Genomic DNA, 11,910 nt, shown 5'->3' with positions numbered 1-11,910 from the left:
ATGTGTTTTGCTCCTTGTTGAAGGCAGTATAGTGACCTGTAGTGACAGACACTGTTTCCCTCCTCGTTCTGATATCGACTTCCATCATAACTGTTCATTCAATATAAATATTTAACCTTGTTTCCTTGTTTGCTATAATTCGAGAAACATCGGCATCGGCCAATTCGGGTTGTATGTGGAGTAGTGTAGTAAATCTGAAAGCGGAGTTGTAGAAGTACTATTTCTGCTAAATATGTTTTCCAATATTCGAATTGTAAGATTTTTTTTTCTCCCTCGAAGGGAGACATATCATTTTGTCCTATTTTTATTCTATTATCTTTATTTTCATTTAATCTAGAAATGCCACTCTGTCAATTTAATGTAATTCTGAAAAGGGACATTACCTGCAAAAAACCGTTAAAATGTGTGACTAAATTATTCTAATTCACATTTTCCCAGTTATTGTTTAGATGCTATCGAATTGAGTTTGATAAAATTTACCAAATTCGTGCACTATTCAATCAGTGTTAAATCTACGTTTCGGTGAACGGTCGGTAGTTTTTTTTTCTTGGTATCACGGCTTCCTCTACCACGATTTTTCTAAGATATTGTGGCTTTAAGCTTTCATAAGTAAAAGTTAATTTTATTATCTTTGTGTCAGGAGGAGATTTTGAAAACGGAATATTTATTTTCACCTGTTGCAATGCTCGCTTATTTTTGGTTAATCATATTTTGATTTCATTCGTTATAGTTTACCGAATACTTAGTATTCAGTATTCTTTCCGCTTTCTACAAAGGAAGGAATATAGTTAAAGGCGGGGAGGTCTATCCGTCCGTTCTTTTGTTTGTTCATCCGTCCGTTCTTTTGTTCATTGTTCCGTCTGCCCATTTTTATATCTTATCCATGAACTGCATGATATATTTTGTGAAACTTTCACAGAACCTTACTCACGTGATGTAATGGTCATGGGACTTCGTTATATATTTACATTATAGTATACACTTATATCTATATCCAGCGCTAGGGATATAAAGCCTAGCGCTAGAGATATAAAGTTCCCCAATTGTTACGCCATATAGGAGACACCAATTAAGAAAAAAACCACGGAGGGAAAAAAGGAAATGCAAAAAACTAGATAGAAGAATTTCAGAGTGTCGAGTTATTGTAGAAAACGCCACCAGACGTTTAAAAACATTTAGAATTATCGGAACTTTGTGGAGACATCAAAGATACGAATTAAATCAAATTGTTAAATTGCGTGCTGGACGTACTGAGTTATTTGACTGTTAAACATATTCTACTCATACATTTGTATCACTCAATGTATATTAAGGCTTGTGGCCATAAAATTTGTCATTCTCATTCTTCCGGTATTTTTTTTCAGTTTTGTTTTGCACTCCTATATCAATCAAATACAAATACATTATATTAATATCTATAAAATGTTCGTGCATGTCTTAAAATTTAGACCCGACGTGATACTTTTCAATGCAGTTGTATTTTGAGAGAGTCCACATTTAAATCTTGTATCGGTATTGTTATTTAACATCAACACAGTATTCAAATCTCTTCCTAACACGTCTACTAAAATTGATCAACAAATTATGCGAGACATTAAACGACATTTTAACACGCTGCCAGGTTTAAACAAAGTTTTGTTTTTTGTCTAGTTGGTTAAGTTCTTTTTTTTTCACAAAGCTAATTGAAGGACTGTGAGATTTTTTTTGTCACGAGATGCATGTGAAATTTTAGAAGCCAATTCGCACAGTGTTTGAATAATATTAATTTTGCTTTATATCATTATTGAAAACAATACGTCGACTCGTCAGCTCAATAAAAGTATGATCATTTTATGTTAAATTATATTTAAATATAATAAATGTTCTTGCAAAAAGGGAAAAAATTCAATTAGAAATTAAAATATTTCCAAAAAATCAATATTCGATTTCTCCATTTTCACGCAGAAAGGTCAATCCAACTTTTTAATGTTTAAAAAAAAATTAGAATTGTGTGTCAATATATCGTACGTTGTCTCTGGTTGTCGTAAAACTTATTGTGAAGTTAAGGCAAAATCATTGTCACTTCAACCGATAATCTGATAATAGACATTTTGAAAACGGTTCTGAAAAATGTTCTAGGTAATGCAAGGTAAGCAAATATCCGGTTTGTGCAATTAAATTACATTTAATGTATTCCCGATTAATGGTGTTTTTCTTGTAGAAAACATAAGTATTGTTACCACAGCAATGACTTCATAAACTGTAGCCATCTTGTCCAAATGGAAAAAAAAAAAACGTATATTTTTTTTCAAAATCGAGATTTCGACCGGCTTAATAAGCATGGTTACATTATCGAAAATAACGATTGATAGTAAATAATCACACGTTTTTCTCTTTCGAACATGATGCAACCGCTGACCAAAAGAAACTATTTAATCATTCATGCAACTGAAAACTAAAAAAAAAATATGTAAATGAATTATTTTTAAAAGAGTATGAATGAGCATGTCGGTCACTTTAAACCTCATTTGTAAAAAAAAACCTCGCATCCAACAACAACAAAAAAAAAACCAAATCCTGTAAACTTATGCATAACATAATCAAAGATCGTTTGAAAACTTTAATCGTTCCTTGGAATAAAATGAAAATCCTCTTACTTTTGGATCGTCGTGTAACGTGCAATACATAGCGCAAAATCAGTAAGACATTTACATGGACAAATAAAGATGTGGTATGATTGCCAATGAGGCAACCCTCTGCCAGAGACCACATGACGTAGAATTTAACAACTATAGATCACCGTATGGTCTTCAACAATAAGCAAAACCCATACCGCATAATCAGCTACAAAATGCCCCAAATTGAAAAATGTAAAACAATTCAAACGAGAAAACTAATGGCCTGATTCATGTACAAAACAATTAACGAAAAACAAATATGATATACAGCAACACACGACAAAAAAACCACTGAATTACAGGCTGCTGAATTTAGACAGGCACATACAGAAAAAAAAAGGGGGGGGGGGGGTTACATTTTTGCTGGCGCCACATGCTCAGATACAGTTTTTATGTTCAGTCGAAATTGAAGTGAAAGTTACACAATTTGTAATGTTATAATTTTAGTTTATTATATACTTAGTAGTTTATACCAGTAAACTGCATGTGTTATACACTCAATGGCAATCGGGCTGTATCACCCATCCGTGATGATATCGATACTAGTCACAGTTGCAAAGGCTTTATCAAACCCATTATCTGTATAACGTCATGTAACGTGGAAAAACATCTTCTTGCGGTATGTAATAATGTGTATGTGATATGGCTTTTTCAATATAACACACAGTTTCAAACATCAATCAATATAATCCGTCGACCAAAGCTCTTGGGATTATAATCATTGTCGGTATCTCGGGTGTGATATTAGTGTGATATTGAAGAAAAAAAAAACATGATAATCTGTACTAGTATTTCTAGATAAAGCACTGACAGCAAATATTGTTAGCTGTTACAAACAGAGAGCTTTTTCAAGTAACATTTGATTCATTTTTCCAGTCTGAAACGAATTCGAATAAACTTACTTATACATTCTCGAATACGATAAACAATCAAATGCATACTCCTATTTTCTATCATCTTTCTTAATAATCTTCTGTATCACAGCTTTAATTAAGGTGGAAGAATCTCGTAAATAGCTTTACATATGTTACAACTCTATTCCAAATTCACTTTAACAGTCGGAGGATTTTAACATCAATGATTTTTCGGTGTAAACGTTCGGTATCTATTGCAGACGGCACATGTGTCCAGAATAACCTCATTTAAACGGAATAATTTACTGGACCTTTTTTATAGCAACAAGGTCAAAAGAAATTGAAATACATATAGAATACATGTATGCGTCAATAAATGTTACAAACAATGACTCCCGGATTTTTTTACACAAAAAGAAACAATTAATCATATATTGGTTGTGGTAAAACAGCGCCACGGAAGAGCTAATTATAGTGGGGAAAGTAAAAACCGGTAGACTTGAAGTGAACAAATTGTTTAGCTAGCTATAAAACCAGGTTCAATCCACCATTTTCTACATAAGAAAATGCCTGTACCAAGTCAGGAATATGACAGTTGTTATCCATTCGTTTGATGTGTTTGAGAGCTTTTGATTTTGCCATTTGATTAGGGACTTTCCTTTTTGAATTTTCCTCGGAGCTCAGTATTTTTGTGATTTTACTTTTTTTGTACCCCAGTAAGGTGAACTGTCTTTCTGGAGACTGTTACCTCGATAGATACATGTCGCATGCGTGTCTTTCTTTTTCACCCACAGGATTTATTTATACTACAATGTAACATGACATTGTTTTATAAACACTTGTAACGTTTGCTGCTGGACATGGAAATGCCACAAGTCAATCAGTTAAGCTATCTATATTATATGAAGTTCTTACTAAATGTACATATATATCAGATATCTATCCATAAATAATCAAAAATTATGATTAAACATAGAACCTAAAATAGGCATGATATTGAATTTCTTAGTTACTTAGATGAGGATTTCTTTGCAAAACATATGCTGCCTGTAGATAGAAGGATATAGCCCCGAACAACTTTTTAACAATGTGATTATCAAATTTTAAACATTCTGGTAGAGAAAATAAAATGTATCTATGCACGCATTTAAGAATCTTCTATAACTAAAGGAATGAATATTGATTGATTGATTAATAAATTAATTTCTTGGTGTTTAGCGCCACTTTTCGCACTATTGACTTTTTCGTGGCGGTCAGTTATGATAGGTGGATAAAGCCAGAGAGAACCACCGACCTTTGGCATGAAAACTGACAATCCTTGTAAATTATGTTGGAGTCCAGCGCACCCTCAGTGTTGACAGGCTTGTGATACGCAGGTGGAAGAAAGGTCCGCTGATGTAGGCGCTCTCCATATTACATGTACAAGGTATAATACAATTATCAACAACTGTATTTAAAATAATGTAATATAGTGGAACATGCATGCTACTTATGAGCAAACACGAGCAAATAAGTGTTTACAGTGTTACTTACTAAATGTAAAGTATTCAAGTACCTTGAAACATGCAAATATCCTTTATAAGTCATTAGAAATATATATATATATATATATGGCTTGAAAGAGACACTAAGCTTGCTTAGTGGAATAAATGAATTTATGTTGAAGTGGAGAAGAAAAAAACTAAATAAAACAAAAATTAAGTAAATTTCAAACAAAACGTTGAGTGTCACTGATATATTTCTGAACAGATTTAAAAATAGCAATATTCATATCATATTATGTAAATAATCTGTTTCCAAAAAGTAATAATTCAATATTTATGTCAACATTATCAGCAATGGAGTAAATGGAATCAAGTAGGATCTGTCTTACATCATTGTACTTAGGGCAAATAAATACGAAAGGTGATTACAGTTAGTACAAAAGGTATTCTCGGATAAGAACTGATTAAACAAATGAGATTTTAGGTTGCTAGCATTATTTTTGAGTTGACAATGACTTATATTAAGTTTCCTTGTCCCATAGTTGAAAGGTTTAAATATATCATCAGGCCTATAAAACTCGTCCAGTCCAAGTACCCAAACTTAGGGATTTTTGTAAACTCAAAGGAAGACCATTCCAAAGTCTTATAGGGGAGGGAATGAAACTATTAAAATAAGAGCTAGTTCGAGCAAGAGGCGGGTGAAAAGTGTACTTTTCATTCCTCAAAGACTAAGGGGTTTGTCTGGGAAGCTTATGTTCATTACGTCTATTCTCCAGAGTTTCTAAACTTAATTCAATATAAAGTTTTTGTCTTGAGGAATTACATCGTAATCTTGTAATAATTCTAGCAGCTTCTATTTGAATATTTTGAAGAAGCTCAAACTCATGCTGCAAATTGCCCCCCAAAAAAACATCACCATACTCTAATATAGGTCTAATAAAAGCATACTAAATACCTATAAGTGAACTCCTATCTAATAAATGTTTAACCTGACGATAAACTCATCATAGATACCATGATTAATTTTGTATTTACGCCAGACGAGCGTTTCGTCAACAAAAGACTCATCAGTGACGCTCGAATCCAAAAAAAGTTAAATAGGCCAAATACAGTACGAAGTTGAAGAGCATTGAGGACCAAAATTCATTAACGTTTTGCCAAATACAGCTAAGGTAATATATTCCTGACGAACCACAGATAGACGAGAGCATGCTTTTTTATAAATAATATCATTAATAATATATGTGTGTTCCATGAACCTGATGACTGAAATGTAATACTAAGATGACATTGAATATTTATTTTCTCAACCTCTTTGCCATTTATCCCCAAAAAATACAGGTGGATGCTCCCTTTCCCTTCTAGTAAGTACAATATTTTTAGTTTTCTTTGAGTTAAATTAAACAGCCCTTGATTTTGCCCAATTTGAGATAACATCCAAGTCATCAGTCAAAGAAGCAGCTGCTACAGCATGATCATCATCTACTCTACCAAAAAAAGAGGTGTCATCTGCAAAAAATCTAATATCATTAGCAATGTCATTTACTTTATCATTTATATAAATAATAAAGGTGACCTCAGGTTATCTGTTGTGTATGGAGATTTATTTGATAAAGGTGACCTCAGATAATCTGTGTATGAAGACTGGTTTAATAAAGGTGACCTCAGATAATCTGTAGTGTATGGAGAGTGGTTTAATAAGGTGACCTCAGATAATCTGTGTGTATGAAGACTGGTTTAATAAAGGCGACCTCAGGTAATCTGTAGTGTTTGGAGAGTGGTTTAATAAAGGTGACCTCAGGTAACCTGTAGTGTATGAAGACTGGTTGAATGAAGGTGAAATCAGGTAATCTGTAGTGTATGAAGACTTGTTTAATAAAGCCCTTATGTAATATGTTGTGAATATAAAATTGGTTTAAAAAAGTCCTCAGGTAATCTGTAGTGTATTGAGATTTGTTTTATAAAGGTGACCTCAGGAAATCTGTGTATGCAGACTTTTTAATAAAGGTGACCTCATGTAATCTATTGTGTATAAAGACTGGTTTAATAAAGGTAACCTCAGGTAATCTGTAGTGTATGGAGAGTGGTTTAATTAAGGTGACCTCAGGTAACCTATAGTGTATGAAGACTGGTTGAATGAAGATGAAATCAGGAAATCTGTAGTGTATGAAGACTGGTTTAATAAAGGTGACCTCAGGTAATCTGTAGAGTATGGAGAGTGGTTTAATAAAGGTGACCTCAAATAATCTGTGTGTATGAAGACTTGTTTAATAAAGGTGACCTCTGGTAATCTGTTGTGTATGAAGACTGGTTTAATAAAGGTGATCTGAGGTAATCGATAGTGTTTTGAGATTTGTTTAATAATGGTGACCTCAGATAGTCTGTAGCGTATGGAGAGTGGTTTAATAAAGGTGACCTCAAATAATCTGTGTGTATGAAGACTGGTTTAATAAAGGTGACCTGAGGTAATCTGTAGTGTATGGAGAGTGTTTTAATAAAGGTGGCCTCAGGTAACCTGTAGTGTATGAAGACTGGTTGAATGAAGGCGACATCAGGAAATCTGTAGTGTATGAAGACTGGTTTAATAAAGCCCTTATGTAATATGTTGTGAATATAAAATTGGTTTAATTAAGTCATCAGGTAATCCGTAGTGTATTGAGATTTGTTTTATAAAGGTGACCTCAGGTAATCTGTGTATGCAGACTTTTTAATAAAGGTGACCTCAGGTAATCTATTGTGTATGAAGACTGGTTTAATAAAGTTGACATCCGGTAATCTGTAGCGTATTGAGATTTGTTTAATAAAGTTGACCTCAGCTAGTCTGTTGTGAATGTAGACTGGTTTGATAAAGGTGACCTCAGATAATCTGTCTATGAAGACTTGTTCAATAAAGGTGACCTCAGGTAAACTGTGTATACAGACTGGTTTAATATAGGTGACCTCAGGTAATCTGTTGTGTATAAAGACTGGTTTAATAAAGGTGATCTGAGGTAATTGGTAGTGTTTTGAGATTTGTTTAATAAAGGTGACCTCTGGTAGTCTGTTGTGTATGAAGACTGGTTTAATCAAGGTGACATCAGGTAATCTGTAGTGTATTTAGATTTGTTTAATAATGGTAACCTCAGGTAGTCTGCTATGTATGAAGACTGGTTTAATAAAGCCCTGATGTAATCTGTTGTGAATGAAAACTTGTTTGATAAGACCTCAGGTAATCTGTAGTGTATTGAGATTTGTTTAATAAAGGTGACCTCAGACAACCTGTAGTGTATGAAGACTGGTTGATTATATGTGAAATCAGGTAATCTGAAGTGTATGAAGACTGGTTTAATAAAGCCCTTATGTAATCTGTTGTGAATGAAAACTAGTTTAATAAATTCCTCAGGTAATCTGTCACATTTATTTAACCAGTCTCCATACACACAGATTATCTGAGGTCACCTTTATCAAACAAATCTTCATACACAACAGATTACCTGTGGTTACCTTTATTAAACCATTCTTCATACATAAGTTGCGTGAGGACTTTATTAAACCAGTTTTCATACACAACATATTACCTGAGGTAACCTTTATTAAAGCAGTCTTCATAGACTTCAGATAACATGCGGTCACCTTTATTTAATCACTCTCAATACACAACATGTTACCTGAGGTCCACTTAATTAAACCAGTATTCATGCACTACAGATTACCTGATGTCACCTCTACTGAACAAATGGCAATACGCTACAGATTACCTGATGTCACCTTTATTAAGGCAATCTTCATACACAACAGTTTACCTGAGGTCACCTTTATTCAACCAGTCTGCATACACAGATTACCTGAGGTCACCTTTCTTAAACCAGTCCTTATAAACAGATTACCTGAGGTCACCATTATTAAAGCAGTCTTCATATACTTCAGATTTCATGCAGTCCTCTTTATCTAATCACTCACAATACACCACATAATATCTGAGGTCCCCTTAATTAAACCAGTATTCATACATAACAAATTACCTGAGGTCACCTTTATTAAACAAATCTCAATACACTACAGATTACCCGATGTCACTCTATTAAGCCAGTCTTCATACACAACAGTTTACCTGAGGTCACCTTTATTTAACCAGTCTGCATACACAGATTCCCTGAGGTCACCTTTATTAAACCAGTGTTTATAGACAGATGACCTGAGGTTACCATTATTAAACAAATCTCAATACACAGAATACCTGAGGTCACCTTTATTAAACCAGTCTTCATACACAGCAGACTACTTGAAGTTATCATTATTAAACAAATCTCAAAACACTACAGATTACCTGAAGTCACCTTTATTAAACCAGTCTGCATCCACAGATTACCAGAGGTCACATTTATTAAACCATTCTTTATAGACAGATTACCTGAGGTCACCTTTATCAAACAAATCTGAATACACTACAGATTACCTGAGGACTTCATTTAACCAGTTTTCATTCACAAAAGATAACATAAGGGGTTTATTAAACCAGTCTTCATACACTTCAGATTACCTGATTTCATCTTTATTCAACCAGTCGTCATACACGGCAGCTTACCTGAGGTCACCTTTGTTGTACCAGTCTGCATACACAAATTACCTGAGGTCACCTTTATTTAATCACTCTCAATACACAACATATTACCCGAGATCCCCTTAATTAAACCAGTATTCATACACAATAGATTACATGATGTCACCTTTAATAAGCCAATCTTCATACACAACAGTTTACCTGAGGTCACCTTTATTTAACCAGTCTGTATACAGATTACCTGAGGTCACCTTTATTCCACCAGTCTGCATACACAGATTACCTGAGGTCACCGTTATTAAACAAATCTAAATACACAGAATACCTGAGGTCACCTTTCTTAAACCAGTCTTTATACACAGCAGACTACCTGAGGTCACCATTATTAAACAAATCTCAAAACACTACAGATTACATGGGGTCACCTTTATTAAACTAGTCTGCATAATCAGATTACCTGAGGTCACCTTTATTAATCCAGTCTTCATAGACAGATTACCTGAGATCATCTTTATTAAACAAATTTTAATACACTACAGATTACTTAAGGTCACCTTTGTTAAACCAGTCTACATTCACAACAGACTAGCTAAGGACACCATTATTAAGCAAATCTCAAAACACTACAGATTACCTGAAGCCACCTTTATTAAACGAGTCTTCATACACAACAGATTACCTGAGGTCACCTTTATTCAACCAGTCTGCATACACAGATTACCAGAGGTCACCTTTATTAATCCAGTCTTTATAGACAGATTACCTGTGGTCACCTTTATTAAACAAATCTCAATACACTACAGGTTACCTAAGGTCACCTTTATTAAACCAGTCTACATTCACAACAGACTAGCTGAGGTTATCTTTATTAAACGAGTCTTCATAGACAGATTACCTGAGGAAACTTTTATAAAACAAAAATGAATACACTGTAGTGTATAAAGACTGGTTGAATGAAGGTGAAATCAGGTAATCTGTAGTGTAGGAAGACTGGTTTAATAAAGCCCTTATGTAATATGTTGTAAAATATTACAGCATAATTATATACCCTAGCATTGTATCTATTTTTCTTTTATTACAGGGTGTACCTGAGGTCACGCCCCCTAAAAAACAAATATAACCCATTGAACTTAAATTAACTCAGTTCACCTTAAAAAATACATTACACAAACAATACAACGTCCATGAATCCTACATTTTAAAATGAAGAAATTAATTTATTACAGAATAATTATACACCCTAGCATTGTATCTATTATTCATTCATTACAGGGGATACCTGAGGTCACCCCCCCCCCCCCCCCCCCCCCCAAAAAAAAAAAAAAAAATAAATATTATCATTTTACTCAAGTAATCTTAACAAATATATGACATAAATTATGCAATGTCCATCATGTCCATGAAGTCCTACATTCAGAATGAAGAAATTAGTTTATTGCAGTATAATTATATACCATAGCATAGAATTTACTATTCTTTAATTACGGGGATTACCTGAGGTCACCCCAAAAACCCACAAAAATGCAACCACTTCATCTCCAATAAACTCTGTTCACCTTAACAAATACATAACATAAACAATACAACGTCCATGAAGTCCTACATTTAAAATGAAGAAATTAATTTATTACAGCATAATTATATACCTAGCTTAGTATCTGTTATTAAACGAGTCTTCCCAATTGTGAACTTTCCATTTCTATGTAGCAACATTCCAGCAGCGCCTGCATACGGAGTATATATCTCCCAATTGATACGATATTCCCTGGCTTGTGTTTCCTATCATGATTTCCTTGATAGAGGATTGCTGCTCACAAGGAAGCTATAAAGCCAAGAGTTCCAAATGGTGAAGTTGAAATCATCCCTTCGTAAATTTTACGGACGCTATCACGAGTTGGTTGACCGTTATGGAATAACCGTTTCACAGATGATATCGGATATGTTCCTTATGTCGTAACTACAATACCCTTCCCTTTTCACGAATGTGACTTACACAAATACATAACATAAACAATACAACGTCCATGAAGTTCTACATTTAGAATGAAGAGATTATTTAATTACAGCATAATTATATACCCAAGCATTGTATCTATTTTGCTCTTTGGTATTAAGTCACATTACAATTTGGTATTAAGATTGATCCAAATAGGGAACTATATTTTCGTGCGAATTAATCGATGACCTATTAACCCGGATACCTGAGGGCACCGGATACATCAGGGCCTACATCAGCGGACATTTCTTCCACCTGCTTGTGATACAGTAGTTGAACTACATAGACCACTCGGTCACTGAGGCCCCCAAAACTAAATGCCTTCTCATGATATGGGACCAATTCGCAAACAAGGAATTAAGAAGAGTTGCGGAGAGGA

Source organism: Mytilus californianus, unplaced genomic scaffold, assembly GCF_021869535.1.
Source record: "Mytilus californianus isolate M0D057914Y unplaced genomic scaffold, xbMytCali1.0.p SCAF_10, whole genome shotgun sequence".
Classification (NCBI taxonomy): Eukaryota; Metazoa; Mollusca; class Bivalvia; order Mytilida; family Mytilidae; genus Mytilus; species Mytilus californianus.
Note: the sequence above shows the minus strand (reverse complement) of the source record.